Source organism: Panthera pardus, unplaced genomic scaffold, assembly GCF_024362965.1.
Source record: "Panthera pardus isolate Hobbes unplaced genomic scaffold, ASM2436296v1 HiC_scaffold_22, whole genome shotgun sequence".
Taxonomy (NCBI): Eukaryota; Metazoa; Chordata; class Mammalia; order Carnivora; family Felidae; genus Panthera; species Panthera pardus.
Window position 1 is genome coordinate 80,862,357 of NW_026526788.1, and position 22,351 is coordinate 80,884,707.

Here is a 22,351-nt window from a genome sequence, read left to right on the forward strand (position 1 = left end):
TCAGAAGAAGATTAAAAAAAAAAAAAAGGCTGCGGATACAGAGTGCCATGGGAGCAAATGTTAAACGGAACCTCAGAGTGACCCAGTTTCGAACAAGGAAGAATCCTCTGCCAAAAGTTGCAGGCACCTAGTAAGAGGCTCGCACGCTCGAGAAAATGCTTTCCGGAGGCTGTCGGCCCATCTGTGTGAAGACTGGAAAGGAGTGTTTTAAGTTTTCAGGGACAAATCAAAGACAAAGGGGTGGGAAGGAGACATACACCTCGCCATTTATCGGGAAACAGACTCAGGTCATTTTGCTGAGCCAGTGACAGATAAAACACATAGCTGATTGTGGTATTTCTCACACGTAGAGAAAGAGTCTCCAATTTTAAGAGATGACCCCTGACGTTGACTCACGTTATTTTTTACTCTAATGATATTTAAATGCATACAAGCATAAAACAAGGTATAAACGTTTGCTTACAGCTCTTACCCCAACCAACACAGATTTATAGGTTGAGTAACTTCTAAAGTTTCGCTCTTACAGTAAATCTTTCGGCAAAGTTTGCCTACTCTTTCCTTTTGGAAGTAGGTTGAATGTTCTGGCCTCATGCAGACCGCCAAGAATACTCCAAGAATACTCCATTGGACAGTATTGATTCAACCTAATGAATAATGTGGTTTTGTTGAAACAAAACTGCTCCCGCTAAGTTTCAGGAAAAAAATCTGACCCTGGTTCTGGTTGTACATGTAACTTTCTGTGTTTGATTTGAGTAACACCCTTGCACACGGCAGTCATTTACATGCTTATGGGATACAGAACGATGTGAAAATCTTGAGAGCTTCGTTTGTCTGAATAGGATATTCAGGCCTCATCTGTCTCTGAAATTCTGCCAGTAAGTAGTCCTTGAACACCTATGCCGTGGATGTGGAATCTGATCCCTCTGTTATTTGAAGCTAAGGCTGCATGACTATAGTGTGGAAAATCTGCATTAAATATGGACCCACCTTACATACTGTTGGACTCCTGGGAAATCCTTCTTCGTTTTTACTACCCTACTGACAAGCGATAAACTTCCGGGAACTGGGATCTAAAAAACGGAGGTCCAGGAAAGCGTTAAGAACAATGACCTAAAACTTGGGAATAAGGCAAAAAGCCGGCCATGCGCACTTTCCAAGTCAAAGCAGAGCACCGCCTGGCAAGGCTGCCCGGGACTCATGTGGCTAACTAGGGCAGAGACCAGCAATCTGCCACTCAGGGGCCCGTTTCTGGTCAATAAAGCTTTACAGGGACACAGCCATTTACACGTTCCCGACGGCAGCTCTGTGCTATGCCAGTCGAGTAATAGTGACAGGGGCTGAACGGTCTGCAAAGCCTAAGGTATTTACTCTGTGGCCCTTCATGGAAGATGTCTGCTTGACCCTCATTCGAGGGGATGCTCCTGGGTGGATTTACTATTTGCTCTTGATTAGGGACCGGATTCCGTCAAGTCAGATGCTAGCCTGTAGACGGCTCATAAATTACAAGCAGTTTCATCAGGTAGAAGAGATGACCCCCTGAAGTTAGGGGGGGCACTGACCTGCAGGGTGAACGCTGGTTTTACGTCGAAGCCAGTCCCTCAACCGCCCGTCCCCATCCCCACCCTGCGGCCTCCCTCCTGAAGGAGCCACGCCCCCCTCGGACCGATGCTCGCTGCACATTTCTTTTGAGTCACGTCTTGAACCTTCTGGAATGTGTACTTTGACCTCCCTTACGTGTTCATACTTGATCAGTGAGCACACATTTACTGACCAACTCAGGTTGGTTCAACAGCCACCGGAGCCCTTTCTAAGCAGGAGTGTGGTGTCGGGTGCCGTGCGGGATACAAAAGCGAGTGAGGACTGCAGTTGATAGAACGGTGTGAGAACGAACTCATCAATTCCAATAACTACTATACCTCAGACGTGCGTGCTCAGTAAAGACGGTGTGTGGCACAAGCCACGGCTAATTGTCATTGCTCGGTTATAATGAGTTACCGGTGGGTGAGTTATAGGTGCTTAAAGCTTTTCTCTGTGTACCTGTGAGTTTCTGTATGTTCTGGAAAGACCATCTGTTGCTCCTTACAAAGTGTTTTAAAGGGAGAGGGGGGAAGAGGATTTTAATTTTATAAAACTTTCGGTTCAAGGGAAAAACACAAGAAGAAAGTACTAGCAAAACCACAAAGAGTTGGCTTCGTTTCAGTGGGGGAGGGCGGGGAGGTGACTTGTGTTCTTAGCCAATCATGGAAGGCTGAGGAGTTTCAGGGGGGAGATTAGGAGGGCAGAGGAAAAAATCAGACAGAGCCTGGCAGCCAGACTGTAGAAACCTTGGAAGCCAGGCTGATGAGTTTGACTCAGCATCTTGGGTTAGATGAAACTATAGAAGCCTTAAGATCAGAAGGAAGAGACACGGGTAGGAATGTGTTGTGCTGTCCAGGCCTGAGGTGAAAAGGGCATATTTCTGGGCGGAGGCAGGGGTGTAGGACAGATAAGGATAGTTGAGGAGCTATTTCTTTCTCTTTTAAAAAAAAAATTTTTTTTAATGTTTATTTATTTTTGAGAGCGAGAGCATGAGCAGGGGAGGGGCAGAGCGAGAGGGAGACAGGGAATCCGAAGCAGGTTCCAGTCTCTGAGCTGTCAGCACAGAGCCCAGCGTGGGGCTCGAACTCACACACCGTGAGATCAGGACCTGAGCCGAAGTCTGACTCTGAACCGACTGAGCCACCCAGGCGCTCCCCCGAGGACCTATTTCTTTTTTTTTTATTTTTATTTTTTCAACGTTTTTTTATTTATTTTTGGGACAGAGAGAGACAGAGCATGAACAGGGGAGGGGCAGAGAGAGAGGGAGACACAGAATCAGAAACAGTCTCCAGGCTCCGAGCCATCAGCCCAGAGCCTGACGCGGGGCTCGAACTCACGGACCGCGAGATCGTGACCTGGCTGAAGTCGGACGCTTAACCGACTGCGCCACCCAGGCGCCCCCCGAGGACCTATTTCTAAAGACAGACCTGAGAACGGCGGAAGATGCTCTGTTGATGGGCTGGTTGGGAAGGATGCGTATGGGGGACGGGAAGGGACAAGGCGACTCTTGGACACACCGAGTTAGAGATGAAGCCGACACATCTGAGCAGCGCGTCCTCGGGAAGCCAGCAGCATCTCATCCTTTCTCGAATCCCTGAGGCTTAGCTCGGGATCTGGAATGTGACACATGCTCAGGAAGCACGTGCCGGGCGTGGGCAGCAGGAAGGGAAGCAGAGGGTTTGGGTGATGCAGGCTACAGGCCATGTGCTGTGAGGAGGCTCAACACCAGGGAGCAGGGATCCCGGGGGCGATCGTGGTTTTCCTGCTGCTGTTGGGAGAGGGAGGGAAATCAGCCAGGGGTCTGAGGAGAAGCATCAGAAAGATCAGACAAGAACCAGTGCAGCGTGGCAAGTGCCTTGCGAAAGGCCGGCCTGTTGAGCACCCGGGACAGAGGTGTCCTGGGTCGGCACGAAGGACCTGCCTGGCTGTATTTGGCATTTACACCCTCCTGGTGCCCAACGCAAGTTCGATCGGTGAGCTTGGACATTTGTTCCTTCATGTAAAAACCATGCGCCGAGCGTCTGCTATGTCCTAGGCACGGGGAATACAGCCGTGAACAAACAAGTGACCGACCGCTCGGTCTGCGTGGTGTTTCCGCTGCAGCTGGGGAGCCAGATAATCAGAGGAAGCCTGTCTGTGGCACAAGGTGGTGCGTGTTACGGAGACGAAGAGAGCCAGAAGGGCGAAGGGATCGCGGGCTGGGGTGGGAGAACGGCTCTTTCATGCAGTGGGATCGGGGACAGCCGCTCTCACAGAGGGACAACTGCCCCAGGGACAGGAAGAGTGAGCTATGTGGACCTCCACGACAGGACTCGAGTTTGCTGTGGGCGAGGCGTGGCACCGGGAGTTGTCGATTTGTCTTTCTCAGGCTCGTGCTGGCTGCTGGGCTGGGCAGAGGCCACGGGGGATGGCATCGTGGGTGGTGGAGGGTGTGGTGCCACCGAGGGGAAGGTTGTGGGTCCCAGTAATAGGATATTTAAGATCGGACTGATGGATTCGCCTTGTGAAGGGAACAGAAAGAACTCAGAGATGTTTCTGGAATGTCAGCTTTGATGACTAAATACATAGACTTGCTTTCCACTGAGCTGCAGAAGACGTGAGAGATGAGGACTTCTGTTTGGGGCCTTTGAAGGTGGCGATGCCTTTTCCTGGTGCAAATGGAAAGGCCCAGGAGGTCCCTGGACATGAAGCCTGAGAGCCACCCACCGGCTTCGAGCTGGGGGTACAAGCTGGTAGCTGAAGGAGGTCACGAGGCAGCCAGGGTACAAAATAGGAGGTTGGGGGCTGCAGACTGAGGTCGGGTGCCTGCGCCTCAGGGGTTCTGGAAGCCAGGAGAACAAGCAGGCGTGCTGAGGACAGTGACAAGGGCAGATGGTGAGCCAAGAAGCCAAGTGAAGAAAGCGTTTCTGAGTCATGGTTAAAAAAGGTCAGGACTGAGCACTGACTGTTTCATTTAACTACTCAGAGGTCAGCAGCGACCCAGTTAAGAGCTGATTTGGTAGAACGATGGGGGCGGAAGAGAAGAGGAGGGAAGGAATCATCAAGGATTGAGACAAATCAGGCGTTAGGCTCTAAATGGGAGCCATGGCTGAGACGGAGGTCAAGTGAAGGGAAGTTTCATTTCTAAGATGATGGGTTTCAGAGCACGAAGAGCTGCTTAGAACAGAACCGACGCCTGGTGACGCTGGAGGGAGTGGGGGGTGGGACGGTAGTCCTGCAGGAGGGAGAGGACAGGTCCCAGCACACGTAGCCTGGCCTTGGACTGTTGCGCAGGTGGCACACAAACCAAGGCAGCAGGGCTTCCGGACAGAGAGACAAGCAGGGCTGAACAAGGAGATGAAGCTTGTAGACACGTGGGGAGGAGCCTGACTGGCCCAGGAAGAGGGGGGGCACCTGGAAGGCCCCGACGTTCTCTGCCAAGCATGAGATGACATCACCTTCCGTGAGCTACCGGACGAGGAAGAGAAGACCCTGGGGCCTCGGGGTGCTGGTGCAGCTCACATGTGACCTCGCTGGTTCATGAGAAATACAACGATGCAAATGAGATATCCCGGCCCGTGACCGGCCAGCCCTAAAGCAAGACGGAGAGCGGGACGAGGACAGTGGGTTCAGCTCTGGTGGGTCTGCAGCCCTCCCTGACGAGCCCCCGCTCACAGGGCCCACCCACCGGGGACCCGACAGGGCTGAGGCCCCACGATGCCCAGCGACAGACACGTTTCAGAGACTCTCTCTCAGCCCTGCCACGGCTGCGAAGTCACCCCCTCCGGAGCGAGGTCTAATGAAGTGTCAGATGATAGAGTCTACACGACCAGGAGAAGGGCCGGAAGGGCCGCTGACTGTCCCCCGCCGAGGGGCCAGATGTTCTGGATCTCACTGGCTCTCGCAGTGAAGTGCGTGCCATCTGGTTTGCTGCGGCGAAGTCTGCAGCCGGGACAAGCACAGCCTCTGGGCTGGACATGAATCCCTGTTGCTCGTGTTTCTGGGGCCTGAAGACCAGGGTCCCCCCCCACCGCCACCACACACACACCGGGCTGCACGCACCCCCGCGTTAGGGCCGAGCGCCTGGCATCCGTCCTCGCAAAGCAAATGAACAACCCATTAGAAACAAACTCGTTTTTTGTCTCAAGGTACGTCTGGGCTTCAACCTGACAATATGCTCTTTCAATTCTATTTTTCTTTAAACCCCACCAAAATTCATGTGTGTTTGTGAATATACTGTGACTGCCAAATTCCTGGCGATTTATTCACATTCAAAACTCCCAGCTGTGGCGAGAAAAGAGGAGCACGTTTTTCAAGAGGGGGAGAAATGACTTTTCCCAGTATATCAAAAATACGTCCCACTTTATTGCCTGAGATCTGATATCAAAGAGCAAAGGAGGCAGGGTGGAGGAGACGGTCTGCAGGTTCCGGAGTTTTCCTTCAGGGGAGCCTGCCCCTTTGCACAGTGAGCTTTTGTCCTTTCCTGCCCGAGGAAGAAGTCCGGTCCTGTCTCACCTACAAAACTACCTCCTTGCCGGGCGGAGGACCCCAACATGCTCAGATGGAGCGCAGGAAGGCTTGGTTTGGGGCGGTTAATCTGGACGATTCGATCCAACATATGAAAATGTGACTTCAAGGACCCGGATGATGTCAGTAAAGTGAGGCAGTCCCGTGACACTGGCAAAGCATCCCACTCACCACGGCCGTGCGGACAAGCAGAGAAAACTCTGCAGGTGGAAATGAGCCACGTCAGGGTGACGCCAACCAGCTGGTCTGCTCTCGCGGGAGTCATTTTAGGTGCGAGGGCAGCTGGCCAATCTCTTTAATGACTACGGGTGACTTAATGTACTGTCCAGTTCACAGCCTGTTCTGGCTTCCACTGGACACGCTGGCACACCACTGGATGCAGGGGAGGTGCATTTAAATCCTGCCTGCGCCTACCCACCCCCCTTCCCCGCCATAGGGGCCCTTCCCTTCACCACAGGAAACCTCTGCCCCACAGGCTGTTAGCAGCGACACGCGTCTCATGTATCATAAGACCCTCTGTCCATGGGAAGGTACCGGCACTTCATATAGTCCCAGCACACGGTACGTTGCATATGTGTCCGGTAGATCTAAACCGACTCATTTCATTTTTGCACTTTGATGAGTTATTTTTCACTAAATCAGAGAAAACCCAGTATCTTAAATTATAAATGAAATACAAAAAAATTAGCATGACGTGTCTCTCTACCTGCCACTAATATTTCCTGGTAACAAAATGATGGGGATGCATTCTTTTTTTTTTTTTTAAGTTTATATTTATTTTAAAGAGAGACAGCACAAGCAGGGTGGGGGCAGAGAGAGTGAGAGGGGGAGAGAGAGAATCCCAAGCAGGCTCCGCACTGTCAGCGCGGACCCGATGCGCGGCTCGAACTCACAAACCGCGAGATGGTGACCTGAGCCGAAACCAAGAGTTGGACACGTAACCGACTGAGCCACCCGGGCACCCCAGGAATGCATCCTTTCAAAATAAAGTGTACTCCCCTTCTTCTAGCGAATGGAGATTGTACATGATATGGAAACAAGAATTAAGGCTTGTTCTGTCATCGAACATAGGCAGTGACCATCTAGGAATACTTTGTGGTCAAACAACTGACTAATAAAAACAGAAGTTCCGCTAACCCTTACCCCAGCACTAAATGCAGGCACTTGACAGGGCCACATAGGATACATGGCTCAGGTCTTCACGCACATCATGACCCACACCATCCATCAACAGCAGGACTTGTAATTGGAACACTGTCGCCTATGAGACACTCCTTAATATTCATTCTTCTATTAATTAAGATATTCTGCTAATTGGCACTTCCACGAGGGGGTCTAAGCTGAGTCACAGTGAGATGGGACAGGTGCAAAGTGTTGGCTGAAAGGAAGGCCAGCTCGCAGGGACTGGATGGGCTGGAGGGGCCGGGAGAGCCCGGACCTCCTGGGTCTTCAGTTAACCCAAAGCTTGTGTCTTTTGAAAAGTCCGAGCAACCTACTAAGAACCATCATGTTGATCCTCAAATAAGATCGGATCCCTTGTGAATCACCAAAGACTTCTGGTGCAGTATCACCACTAGAGAGCTCATGCTCTAATTACAGAAATTAAACCCAGCACATGGGAAGGTCACTGGCACCGGTGGGAGCCGGTGTGAAGGTCAAGAGTGAGGCTTTGGAGTCAGAAAAATTTGGTGGGCCTCCTGGCTCCACCTCTCACGAGTCTGTACGATCTTGGGCAACGTGTTCACCTCTCTAAGCTGCACTGTTTTAATCCACAATGTGGGGACATACACGTACTTTGTGGAACTGTTGCAGGACTCACATGAGATAAAGTGTGCAAAGTGCTCGGTCCATGCCGACTGAGGTCTCCGAGAACATTGGCTATTTACAGTAAGAGCAACACCAGCATCATTGAAGCACTAAGTGAGAAGCTCTAAATGGTTCAGAAAATTCAGAGAGAAGGATCTCCCAGTGGGTGGCAGTCCTCAAGACCCCAGAGAAAGAGACCCCAGGGTGTGGCTTTGAGACAGACCTTGGAGAGCAGCTGGGACTTCGATGTGGCGGGATGGGGGAGGGGGGCATTGGAGGTAGTTCATTCAAGGCAGCAGGGAAGGATGCCGTGAGCAAAGACACAGATACTACAAATGCATGTGCAATGCTCTGGAGACAATAAATAGATCAGTCTGGGCAGGGCATAGGGCTCTCCAATGGGGATGATGGGAAGGAAGACTGGAAAAGTGGGCTTGGCCAGGTTGGGGAAGAGTATGATCACCCGGCTAAAGTAGTCAGAATTTTTCCCATAGGCAAGAAGGTTCTGAACAACAGAGTGATAGGAAGAGGGGCATTTGAGAGAGAAGAACATGGTGGATGCTGTGGGTTCGGTTGTGTCCCCTGAAAAAGACAGGTTGAAGCCCTGAACCCCAGTATTCGTGATTGTGATCTTACCTGAAAACAGGGTCTCTGTGGATGGGCTCGAGTGAAGATGAGGTCAGGTCGGAGTAGGGTGGGCCCTAACCCAGTGACTGGTGTCCTTCTAAGGAGACAGAGGCAAGCGAAGATGCTTCTCTAGAGCCTTCAGAGGGAGCGAGGCCCTACCGGAAATCAGAAGCCCTTGATTTTAGAGTTCTGGCCTCCAGAGCGATGAGAATAAATTTCTGTTATTTTAAGCAAAGTACCAATTTGTGGTACATTCTCACGCCATCCCTGGGGGATGAATAACCGTAGGGCTGTGCACGTTAGGGCAGACTGAGAGCCTGAGCATAATAACCAGGTACGATGGCGGCAGTAACAATGGGCAAGAATGATGGCAAATCAGCAAGACGTCGAGACTTCACAGCCCCGTGCAGAAAAGGAGAGGGAAACAGTAAAGATCCAGAGGGCCAAGGGGACACCATTTATGGGAAGACCAGGAGTGAGGGCACTGCTTCTGTGAGCTGGACCAGCCTTGGACCAGGGCCTTGGGCCCAGCCCTGCCAGGTGGGTGGTGTTACACTGGTTTAGCGACTACATAATTAACCTAAAGGACATCTGGGAGAAGGGGTGGGGGGATGGTCCTCTGGATTTGTAAGGACAGAACTCATCCAGTCCAGTGGAAAAGCAAACAATCCGTCTGCTGTCTAAGCATCTCCTGGCCTCCCACATATGTCCCCTCTTGGAATGCGACATGGTAAATCACAACCTCCAAACTTCTTGGTTGAGCTCTTGTTTTGCGGTGGCTAGAGATCTACCCCATGTGGAGAAATCCAGCTCTAAAATGCACTCACGTGGGTTTCCAGTTATTAGTACCTGTGGAGAATTTTGCTTTATTTCAAGAGTTTTAGAAAAATAAACAAGGCCTACCATAATTGTTGGTTAATTTGTTTTCAGTTAATTGATTCCAGATTTGGGGCTTTCTGACTATTGCCACTTTTACCCCTTTTGGCCCACCCTTAAGTTCACTGAACTGTAATTTTGTGTAAATTTAATGACTATCAAATGACATTACGAAGTCTGCAAATCTTCCTTTTGCATTTTGAGGTGTCCCACCCTGTAATCCAAGGGCTTGAAAAAACCCCAAGTGCTCTCTTTCTTCTTCTCTCTTTCTCTTTTTTAACCAGGAGAAATAAAGGTCGTTCCCCAGTCCGAATAATTACTAGCGTGGAGAGAAGATATTTTTAAAAACTTTCTCTCAAAATTACAGATTTAAGACGACAACGAGAGTGAAATTGCAGCTGAACTCCAAAGCAAAAGCTTCAACTAAAAACACAAGCCACTCGCAACGGTCCAATTTGGCTGGGGCCAACAGGCAAGAAGTACTTTGCTTCCACAGAATTCTCATCATCTTGGAGTGTCTGCAGAATTCAAGTGGCTTCAAGTTGTATAAGGTCCCCAAGTGACTGGGGGTTCGCATACCTGGGTGTCTCTGAGATGTCGTCCTAACGTTTTCCCGAAGGTCAAATTGACAATCTTCAAACCACCCTAAAGAAAAACATGTCTCCGCGCGAGACGCTTTCATTCCACGCGCTGCAGATAGAATGCAAGGGAATTATGGGTAAACTTTTGTCTTGGTTCCTTTTAAAGGTGCCATGGTAAATGGCAACTTGAAAACCTCTTAGCCGAACGGTTCTTGCCCTGTGACATCTTTCTTTAAAAGTTTTTTTTCATGTTTATTCCTTTTTGTAGGACAGAGACACAGCATGAGCAGGGGAGGGGCAGAGAGAGAGGGAGACACAGAATCCAAAGCAGGTTCCAGGCTCTGAGTTGTCAGCACAGAGCTCGACACCGGGCTCGAACTCACAGACCGTGAGATCATGACCTGAGCCGAAGTCAGATGCTCACCCGACTGAGCCACCCGGGTGCCCCAAGCCCTGTGACGTCTTTAACTAGACATCTTTTGTGTTAACTGGTACCCAGTGATAATCAGGTAAGGGGTGAGCGAAGAGAATGGGTATATGGAGATAGAGACAGGCATGCCATTAATGTAGCAAAGAAACCACGCGGAACATTCATTTCTAAGTGTAAAGTTCCTTACCTTAATACCTAACAAGAAAACGAATCTTATTTAATCTGTAGGAATCATAACAGTGGTTTCCTATAAGGAACAGGAAAGCATTCTTTGTTTGATACGTACATTAACGTTAGGTGTAATCCTCTAACATGTACTCAAAAGAATTACAGTTTGAGGGAGGAAAAATACCTCGGTTCAATTGTAACTAAAATCACATTTAAGGTAAATACTGCAACAGACGTTTTAACTTTACTTTATAAAAAGCAAGTATAGTAGAATTCCTGTGTGGAATGTAGACGCTCCGGCCAAGAAAAATTATGTTTTACAGATTTCAGACGTTCTTTTTTGAACAAATATAGAAACATAAACATGCGGAAACGCAGAAGTCAGTGAGAAAAAATGATTTAGGCATAAACTCTATCAAAGCATCAAATACCGTTTTACTGAAGAGCCATTCCATTTTTCGATCAGAAATCATTTTTCACAAACATACCCTGAATATCCTTTACTTATCTGACAGGATCTGACCAAATATCTTTCCAGGTATAATTTTCCTTCCCACTCCCACAAATTCCTCAGAAACTATTCAGAAGCACTTAAAAAAGTTGCATAATTTGGGCGGCGAGAGGCTCTGCCCCACTGTGCTATGCCCGGCCCCTCTCTTGGGAGCCTGGCCGATCCTGATGGGCCTTCCTGTCTGTGGTAGATGTGTTTCCAGAAAAACTGAGTAAATCAGATTATTTTTTTTCCTTTGGTGACCCAAGTCATCTTCTCAATGCTCGCCGAGTTTGCTCAGGGACTGAAGGAATTCCAGAATGAGGTCCTTGCAACAGAAGCAGCGACTGCACCTCGGCCTGTGATGGACGCCGGGCCGGGCTGTCAAGCTTCCAGCTGCTAGTGTCGGCCTGCCTTCCTCATGGTGGAGCTTCCTCCTGCCCGTGAGGCTGGAGATGGCGGTCTCCCCACCCCTCTGATCTAACCCTGGTCAGCGTTATGCTGTGAGGGTTTCCGGAAAGGCTTTCTCTCCCAATGGAAAGGGCAATGCAAGGGAGGAAACATGGCTTCCTTTTCTTTCTAACCGTGAGACGCCGCTGGGTGAAGGTGTGATGCTTAGAGCAACAGCATCACCTATAACTACGAGAAAAATCTCAAGAGAATCACCGAGTGGCCACCCCGGGTGGTGGTGGTGTTCACTGATTACAAGTGCCCTGTCTGCCCGTTTACATGAGATAATAAACTCCTCACCGATGAAGCCACTTTGGGTTGGGCCCTCTAGTACATTGGAAGGGACATCCCCACTTTGTGCTCCGTCTTCATGGACGAGCGCTCCCAGAAATCCCTCTCATCCCTCAGGGCTCAGCCAAGGATCCAGTCGAGGGAGCCTCGTCTGACCCTCTGAGGCCGGGCTACTTACTCCTTCCCTGGAAACCTGTGCCCACACGTGGCTTCGGCTCACGGTGCTGAGATGACATTTTGCTTCCCAGCAGGACTAGCTAGGAACTTGCGTTCTCAGTGCGAAGGGAAATGTGGTGCCCCTTGTTGACAACTTTGTAAGAATTTCAAGACAAGAACAGCAGAACATTAAACCAGGGTGCGGCCCTGGGGGACTACTCGGTTTGCACACCCATGAACTTGGCATTGCTTCTGAGAAATTTTTTTTTTTTCTCTCTCTAAACGTCCAGGCAATAGGTATTTCAGGCTTTGCAGGCCACGCGGTCTTGTCACAACTGCCCAAGTCGGCCCCGGGGAAGTGTCAAAGCAGCCACAGGTGATACACAAGTGAAGGGGCAGGGCCGTGTTCCAATAAAACTTTATTGAAAGTTGGCCCAGGGGTCCTTGCTGGCTAACCACCGTTCTAGACCAGAGCCTCCTAAACTTTGATGTGCTCCTGAAGACCACCTAACGTGTCACCTGAGGATCTTGTGAAGACAGATTCAGCAGTACAGAGGGGTTACTGTAGCCTGATCTGCCTTCACGAGCTCCCAGGCGGGGCCGATGCTGTAGGCCCTGGCACCACACCCTGGGATGCACGTCAGTGTGTGAGAAACACTGGCTTAGCCCGGAGGGTGGGACCATGCGATTCTCTCTGTGATCAGTGCCCTTCACGGAACACCCGCCCCGGTCTCAGCGTGGAGCCCAAGTTCTGTGACGGCAGGGACCGGACCTGTTTTGTTCATCACCCCCATGTAAGCAGCACCCAGAACAGCACCCGGCATGGTTAAATATATGTTCGGAAATGCAAATGAACTACAGGAGATCCATAAACATTTGCTGCGTAGATTTACCAGGATGCGAGTTCTCAAGGGGCAGGAATGATTCCTTATATTTCTAGTATCTTCTAGACTTCTATCTTCCTAGGAAAGAGCCTCCTGCATTACAGATTTTAAATAAATGTTGAATATCTTCTAGCTGTATCTTATCCAGATTCCTTATTTATTTAAACATTTTTAAAATGTTTATTTTTAAGAGACAGAGAGAGAGAGAGAGAGAGGGAGAGGGAGAGGGAGAGGGAGAGGGAGAGGGAGAGGGAGAGAGAGAGAGGGAGAGGGGCGGGGCAGAGAGAGAGGGAGACACAGAATCCGAAGCAGGCTCCAGGCTCTGAGCTGCCCGCACAGAGCCCAACGCGGGCCTCAAACTTGCAAACTGTGAGATCATGACCTGAGCCCAAGTGGGACGCTTAACCAACTGAGCCACCCAGGTGCCCCTATCTTATCCAGATTCTATGTCTACATTGCCACCACTGCTGTTCCTGTCATCCTTTCCCACATCCCCCACCCATCAATTCCTCCCCCTTTGGCTGGCACCATAACCCCCACTCCTGTGGATACTCTATGCTAAGTGGATTAGGTAGGACGCCACCCACAGTCACAGACATGGGCATGAAAACCGAGTTCCCACAGAAACCCCCATTTTGAAGCCGCGGTGATTGCGCAGGGGACAGGCACATGATGAAAACCCAGCCAAGTGGACACCACCTCAAGATTTTGCCACAGGTTCCTGAGAGCTAGTTTCATTTGCCTGCAGTTCCAAAGCTAAGAGTGTAGGAGTCTGGGGATGCTGGTGGCCTTCTGGACCGTCATAGCAAGAGAGCCTGGCCAAGAGACAGTCACAGAGAGAGACACAGCCCTCACGACATTCTGAGCCCTTGGCTCCGGCCGTGCCCGAAGCAAGTTGTAGCTTGCTTTCCAGTTGTGTGCTGCAAAAGCTTCTTTACATTTTCAGTAAGCAAATTGACCGGTGTTCTGTCACTTAGAAGCAGAAGAACCCCAAGTATATAGGAAGAAACTCCCTCTGTACTTTGGACCAACTCCATTGCTCTTACGTGAGATTAGTTTAATCACAAGAACCCACTTTACACAGGGTAGCTAAAGATTTGATTCAATGTCAGTAATCACTAGACAACTAGAAGTAAGTGGGACCGCCCACATCCATTGACTTGTTACCATTTCCCGAAACCCGACTCAATCCATACCGGTTCAGGATCAGTCTACTTGTTAAACATGATCTGGCCTTCATATAGAAAGTCCTTCTGAAAGAGACAGGCTTTCACGGGTCAGATGGACACTGGCGTCTGATGGGTGAGAAGCACACTCACGCTGTACTTTCCAGAAGGGAAGACAAAGCCCGGGCTAAGACATCTTGTCTCAGACTTTGCAAACTCCTTGAATCTCTGCCCTCCTATCACTGTTGACTATGCATAAATGTTACTGCTTGGGAAATGGCTGTTCAGTATGTTGTGATTTTTTTTTATTGTTGATGTTTTTAAAAAATCTGAAATATCCTGGTCACTAGATGATCAGGTTTATGAGTAAAAACATCACTGGTATCTGGATAAATTCTGACAACATGCATGAATACGTACACTCATCTACATTTAAAAAAACCCAGTGCATCATAGTCTAAAAATTTTGGTGGGACGGCTCTAATCTAGACTTCCCAGCAAGATTTCATGTGTCCAGAGAAATGCCCATTTTTTCCCCCCAGCAGCACCTAAACAAATGACCTTGAGTTCAGCCAAACAGGATCTAACTTGAACTCAAGTAACTAAACGTCAGAAATCTCCGCCTCTGTGTTGTTGTTAAATTTTCTCGAATGGGGGGAAATAGAAGGCAAAACCAAGGTCATTCTGCAACTTAAGACCACTAGTCTGTAGAACAAGTACATGGACCTTGAATTTCTTTCTCGCCCTTTTGAAAAGTACTTGCCATACGTACTCGCAATGCTGACCCCAAGAGACATCAAGGCCCTAAATCCCAAAACAGCTACGTGCCATTAAATTACACTCAGTGGAGACACTCTCCTACTGGTCTAGGGAGGCAGGCTCATCCATTTTTAACAGTTTCAAATGCAAGCATTAAAGTAGAAGAGTTGACTCGTTAACGCCGCCAGGGAATTAAGTTAATCGTAACATCTCGTGAATAAAGAGAAACACGGTCTCCTGCCTTCCAGAATGTGAGTATTCCTATCTAATGTTGACAAACACACCAATTTGTCCATTATCCAAAAAACTGTATCTTTTCCTATTACGGGATATTTGTCTGTATCTGCTAAGACGGAATACTGGATAGTTATGAGGTTATCTGGCTAACGCCAAGGTTTAAAGAAAGAAACAGCAAGAATCATGTTCTAACTGTGTTCAGTATGTGGGCTTCCTTTCTCCTGAAGGGCTTGCAATTCTCGGCAGACACAGAGGAAGGAAAACGGGGACGAAGAATATAAACCAAAAGTCATTGCAGATGGACATTTTCCGATCTTGGGTCAGAAAGCCTGGGGAGGAGGAGGAACGGGGAGAAAGCACCCAGAAAAGGGAGAGGGTTTCTGACGCCTCTTTGTCCGCAGAAAGCTGCCGTGTGGTGCCACAGATCTGAGCAGAGTTGACAGACTTTTGGTTTCATAAGAAATAATGACGCATTAGGGTCTTTCCTTACAGTCTATGCTGTGTTACAGCAGATTACGTGAATTACTGTAGCGTGGTTTGAGGTTAGATATTGAACATGAAACTACATGGAAATGATAATTTAAGAAATGGTTCTCAAAGAAGAGGTCAACGTGCGTCTGTGTACTTCAAGTACTGTTTTAGCAGATTAGAAATGCCGTCGGCATTTTAAAAAATCTTTAAATCGGTGGTTCTCAGTTGGGGCGATTTTGACCCACAGAGGACATTGATAATATGCGGAGACACGTTTGGTGGTCACAATTTAGGGGACAGATTTTGTCTAGGCTCTTGTCTACCAATAACAAACCCAGTATAAACCACGGTTGCTTCCACACTAATTATACTGGCTCACATGGCAGCTGGTTACTAAAATATAATTTCTTCTGTGGTTCTCTCATATTTTTGTAAACCTCTCCAAGTTTATACTGCTCTAGATTATTTACTGATACTAAGAGGATGATAATTGTGGTTACTGAAATGGTTTCTCAGATACTGATATTCTTGTTCCACTCATCTTTTTATCACCATCCTCAAAATTTAGAGATTAAATTCCAGAATATGTTGTTAGATAAGATTACAAAAATATACAAGACCCTTACATAGTTTGCCATGAATAACAGTAAAAGGAAAAACAGTGGACACTGAGACTTCCGTGTAAGTAACAGATTTCAATGACCTCTGTGAACTTTTTTTTCCTGGTAATGTATGTTTTATATAAAGACAGTTAGGCACAGATTTGCATCTTATGTGTGGGATTACGCAGACCTGCACACTCTGTGTTTCTTGATGAGAAACACAGAGAAATACCTTCTAGCTGTGGACTGAGACCAAGGAAGAAAACCCATGGAGGATTTGAAGAAGCTGCCTTTAAATCCCTTATTTTACATCATCAGTTCTTGGGGCGCCAGTCAGTTAAGTCAGTTAAGTGTCCGACTTCAGCTGAGGTCATGATCTCACAGTTCGTGGGTTCAAGCTCCGCATCGGGCTCTGTGCTGACAGATCAGAGCCTGGAGCCTGCTTCAGAATCCGTGTCTCCCTCTCTCTCTGCCCCTCCCCTGCTCACACTCTGTCTCCCCCTGTCCCACCCCCCCAAATAAACATTAAAACAATTGTTTTTAAAAATCTTTAAATTGGTGGTTCTCAGTTGGGGTGATTTTGCCCTGCAGAGGACATTGATAATATGTGGAGACACGTTTGGTTGTCATAATTTAGGGGGCAGATTGTGGGCAGAGACCAGGGATGCTGTTAAACATCCTACAATGCACAGGACAGCCTCCCTCAACAAAGAGTTACCCCCCTCCTCTGCAAAAGTCATCAGTGCTGAGGTCCAGAAACCTGTCCTTGCATCATCAGGCTCTAGTCCTTGGTCGGCTGGATGGTTCTCAGAGCTTTCAAAGATTCATATGTGGGGGCACCTGGGTGGCTCAGTCAGTTAAGCACCCGACTTCCACTCAGGTCATGATCTTGAGTTTCTTCAGTTCGAGCCCCGTATCAGGCTGTGCTGACAGCTCAGAGCCTGGAGCCTGCTTGGGATTCTGTGTCTCCGTCTCTCTCTCTCTGCCCCTCCCTACCTCGCGTTCTGTCTCTTTCTCTCTCAAAAATAAACAAACATTAAAAAAAATCAAAAGTGTCTGGTAACAACACACAAGATTAAGGTAACAGGAGAAAATCAAGAAGTAGAAACTGAGATCAAAAACTTGTACCTGGGGCACCTGGGTAGCTCAGTAGGTTATGCGTCCGACTTCAGCTCAGGTCATGATCTCACGATTCATGAGTTCGAGCCCCGCGTCGGGCTCTGTGTGGACAGCTCAGAGCCTGGAGCCTGCTTGGGATTCTGTGTCTCCCACTCTCTCTGCCCCTCCCTCTGCCCCTCCCTCACTCATGCTCTGTCTCTCTCTCTCTCTCTCTCTCTCTCTCTCTCTCAAAAATAAATAAACATTAAAAATGTCTTTAAAAAAGATTCATATGTGGTTATGCACACAAACAAGTAGATATGGGAGGTGCAGGAGAGGCACATCATCCACAATTCTTAATAAAGTTGCAGCAAAAAGAAGGACATCAAACAGGATTTTCTCTTTGCTTTTCAGTGATAGGTGATTAGCCGACAGGAAATATGTGAAGTGTTTACTGGGGGATAAAATCAACACCTCAAATGCAGAGAGCAGAAACCAGCAGCTTACAACACAGGAAGACTGAGCAGAAAAAGACAACAGTCTAAGCAATCTGGCTAAAAGTGTTCCTTTGTTGGGGCACCTGGGTGGCTCAGTCGGTTAAGCGTCCGATTTTGGCTCAGGCCATGATCTATCTCATGGTTCGTAGGTTCGAGCCCTGCATCGGGCTCTGTGCTGACAGCTCGGAACCTGGCACCTGCTTCGGATTCTGTGTCTCCCTCTCTGCCCCTCCCCTGCTCATACTCGCTCTCTGTCTCTCAAAGTAAATAAATGTTAAAAAGCAATTTAAAAGTGTTCCTTTGTTGCAAGAAAAGTCTACGAGGCCCAGTGGGATGGGTCAACTTCTCTGAATCTCTATTAAGCTACACTGCAGCTTAGAAAGAGAAAAGGGAAGAGATTCTTTTTTCCCTCTGCTCCCTCCCACAACTTTCTCGGCGATCACGTCTGCTAGCCCATACAAATTGAGCTTTTCCTCAATTACGAGCCAACTTTTTGTCATAAGACTATTCTCTGAGAAATGTCAAACGACAGAACGTTTCTTTTCAAGAATTAATGAAACTTTTCTATTACTCATTATGCTGCTGTCAAAAGTGAGAGCAGAGAGAGAGCAATGAAAGCTGGAATTCTGAAGGCAAGAACACTGTCAATCCGCACTCGGGAATTCTGGCACAGAACCCAACTGCTATCAACAGAGGAGGCGCATTTTTCATTCTTTAATTGCCTCTCATGGCTACTTCCAGAAAACGTAGACTGTTCTCACCTTGATGAAGAGAGTGAAAAACGAACGCAGCTTCTGAAATCTTTATTACGGTAGCAACCCTGGGTGTAAATTTCTTTAGACACCTCTATAAAATTCTGCTGGACGTGTGAGAATCGCCCCAAACGGATAGAAGTGAATAGAAATTACCTGATTGACGGTGCTGTTCCTTCCTGGTCTTGGCATAAAAGACAAAACTGTCTTAAGCTGTGACTATTCTTTAGAATACATAAGGACAACTGATGGTGATAAATATTGGGGTGTCCCATTTTCACCTAGAATTTGTGAGGACTTGACGTCATGATATGATGATTTGTCACACCTTTGACTGTGACCAATGAAGCAGTCAGAATTTTACAGCTGGAGAGTTTCAGATAGTGGTCATATTATTATCAAAATCATCCAGATAGCTCAACTGCATTCTGTCACAAGCTAGTCGAGAAGTTTTCGGGAAGAGGATGACGATACAAGGACGGTCTTGTCACACTGGGTGCAGGTCTTCGGCCAGAGAGGATCCAAGGCACAGATTTTATAAAACAAGCAGCTCTTTCCACTTGCCTTTACGATGGCTTCCAGGCTTCCAGTCCAGTTAGCATGGAGCTCGATAGCAGAACACATGCAATTCAACACATTTTGGGGGCTGGATCCATGACAGTTCAGAGTACAGTTAGTTAGCTATCCTCCTGAGCACCCGATGTCACCGGTGGATATTCTAAAATAACGCACGTGTAACTTATTCCTTAATGCCTGTATTAATGCGTAACTACGTCCTGGGATTCTCCGGACCCCGACATCATTCGGAGGCTCGATGCTCAGTCTTCCCTGGCTACGATAGGAACGCTTTGTCTTCTCCCCACCTGCCAGGGGTATCCGTGCCTGCTGGCCTCCTCCCGGGCTGACCTGCTGTGGGGAAGGTCCTTCCCTTCACCTGGGCCTGGTGAACTCCATTTCGTCCTTCCAGAAACAGCACATGACAGAGCTGACATGACAGCAGCTGATGCTGACTGACGCTTTCCTCAGGATCGGGGCTGTGCTGGTGCTTTACAAACAATCTTGCCTTTTATCCTCCAGTCCTCGCCCAAGAAAGGGAGCCCGTTCCTTCCTCCCGCTCCTGGGTGCCAGCCCCACTGAGTCACCTCGCACCTGCCCCTGGCAGGTCCCTGTCTAATATTAAGGCAATGACCACACGGCATGCCACATGCTAGACGAGAAAGAGCGAAGTGTGACGGGGGAGGGAGGGGCATGAGGGAGAACATCCTGGAAGGTGTTCTGGTGACAGGATGTATAGGGCGGGTCTCTCTTAAAGGCTGAATAAATGAGTCCGGCGAAGAGGATGATGGAGGAGGTGCATATTAAAAATGACTGGTGTGGGAAATGATGGCTAGGACACAAGGGCACCAGGGACGACATGTGGACATCGGTACGAGGAAGAGAGATTTCTCTCCGTTAGTTAACTCTGTGCTTTGGGAGGCGGGGTCGATCCAGAGCTAGAGCTTTTCTGAACATCAGGGGTAGGTTGACAGGGAGGGAGGAAAGCCACGAGAGGTCAGACAGCCTGGGGGCTCACGGGAAGGTTACAGCAGGCGTTTGTGGATGACTTCCAGGCACAAGGTACTCTGGCCCCTGTTTTCCGCCAGTGGGTCACTACCGTTTTCCCACTCTCAGTCAGTATGGTTTTGTGGAATCCACTCCACCAACAGTGGATCTTGAGGCACTTTCTGCCCCCTGTTGGGGGGCTGTGGTATCACAATGGGGGACGTGAAACTGAGGCCGCCATTTGCAACCACATGGGGCTGCCCAAGGAGACGTTTGGACAGAATGGGGGTGGAGCGGATTCCCCAGAAGGCACCCTGGCCAGAGGGAGAGAGTCTACCCCCGTGACATCAGGTCACTGCATCCAAACCTTCAGGAAGTACGTTTCCTCCCAAGCTCCCTTCACAGATGAGGGGGAGGGGGACTCTTGCTGTGGTCTTACTTCCTCTCCACCCCTCTTTGCAGGGTGAGACGAGTGGTTAGCTTATCTTCTAGGCAAGGGTTGAGGGACCATATAGGGGTACATGCACACCTAACCCAGGGCAAGTTCCCCAGGCTAGCCGTGCAGAACACCCCACCGTCCTGGGCTCAGTGAGGGGTCCTCAAGGGGCAGGTTCCCCACCGATTGTCACAGAGACTGTGAAAGAGAGCTGACATTCTCAAAGGAGAAGGGATCTGAGACCACATGACCCCGGACCTGCCAGCAGCCCTCCATGCTTTCTGTGGCCAGGTGCACGCTCATGATGAAGCTCCCAGAGAGGGAGGTACGGAGCCAGGGAGGCCATGTGAGCTGAGGAACACGCTTTGCACACAAGCTATTTTGAGTCAGGTTTTCTGTTATTTGAAACAAACTAACCCAAATAACACTCTCAGGCTGGAGCAGTTGTGAAGTCCAATGTGCAATGCAGAATTCAGGGGACAGGAAAGGAACAGGAGTTATCTGGGGCTTTGCCTGTGTCCCTAGGAGATGGACGTTGGCTCCCATGTGCTCCCAACCCCACCCTGACGCAGCTCAAGAGCCTGGCTACGTATCACGATGGCCGGCACCGGGCTGTTGATGAGGATTCAGGCTCAGATTCTTACCTTCCAAACGAGGATTCTCTCCTCTTTGGTGTGTGTTCATCCACAGACTTGAATTTTTTTTTTTTTCACACACAGCTGTGAAAATTCAGTCTGAGAATATGGTGTCAGTATCAACGTAACACAGCTTTGGGCTCGTTAATGAGAATTTTGAAAAAGCGATTCGTTCTAATAACGGTCAGGATGCTGCATTTTCCAGGTGACTAAATTCTACCAGCTTCACCTTGAACTGAGGAATAAGAGGCATGTTCTGGATGCACGTGTGCAAAATTAAGGTATACTTGTCTTGATCAAGCATTAGTTTATCTTTCGGTAACAATCCCCAAAAGAAAATAAAATTAATGATGGAAAGTTATGTGGCAGCTCTTCTCACTCTCTCTTTTTTGGGAGGGGGGGTTCGTGTGCTGTTTGGGCCAATATATTCGCTTCCCCTATATATGAAAAAATCTGGGTTTCCTTGGTGTCTTGCTCAGTCTCAGGCTAGTTTTGCTGATCTAACTGTATCCACCTCAGGGACTGATATACCGATCTCCAAAACATAAGCATTGGGGGCCTTCTGAACTGAACTGTGGTCTTGATTACGGAGAGATTGATTCTTTTCAATTTTATTGCAATATTAGGCAACGGGATTTTTTTCTTCGGTCATGACCAAATACTTACAAATGTATCTGGGTCTCTGAGGTCAGTCCTACCATCTGCTTCCTGTGTATTTTCCCTTAAGAACCCAGAGGGATTTTTTTTTAAATAACAGCATTATTAAAATATAAACTCACACACCGTAAAATTCACCTCTTTACAGTACACAGGTGAGTGGTATTTTAGTACAGGGAGGGATCTTTTTTTTTTTACAACCCATGCCAACTCTCAACCCCAACCTCAGAGCCCCTCAAAGCTCTACGAGATTTCAGGTCTTACCTTTTCCCCCCTGCAATTGTTTAGCACATTGGCAGATAATAGGTGCTCAATAAATACTTGTGGAAGGCATATATCCATTATTTTAGAGGCAGGCTAAGCTCATAGATATACTACAAACAGAAACTCTTGTGTTCTGGTAATGGTATTATAAGTCAGAATTTTATAAACAGTAAAATGCCATGGGTTATTCTTTGCCATTTGACAGTATCTTAGATTGGATATGATGTGATGTATACGTGCTTTGTCCTTGAAAAAGAACACACTCCTTTGTCCAATTTCAGACTAGGGAATTTCAGAGATGATGCCCAGATGAGGTGGCCAGGGGAAATTAGTTGAATATCACAGATTCTTTTTTTTTTTTAAGTTTTTTAATGTTTTAATGTTTTTAATGT

At 48.2% G+C, this 22,351-nt stretch overlaps 1 protein-coding gene across 4 annotated transcripts in view; it reads right to left on the reverse strand.

Annotated features, from left to right (window-relative positions):
* The window catches only part of ADAM12 (ADAM metallopeptidase domain 12), a 351,592-nt gene that overhangs the window by 176,562 nt on the left and 152,679 nt on the right, over window positions 1–22,351 (reverse strand). The gene's annotated exons all lie outside the window — the stretch shown is intronic.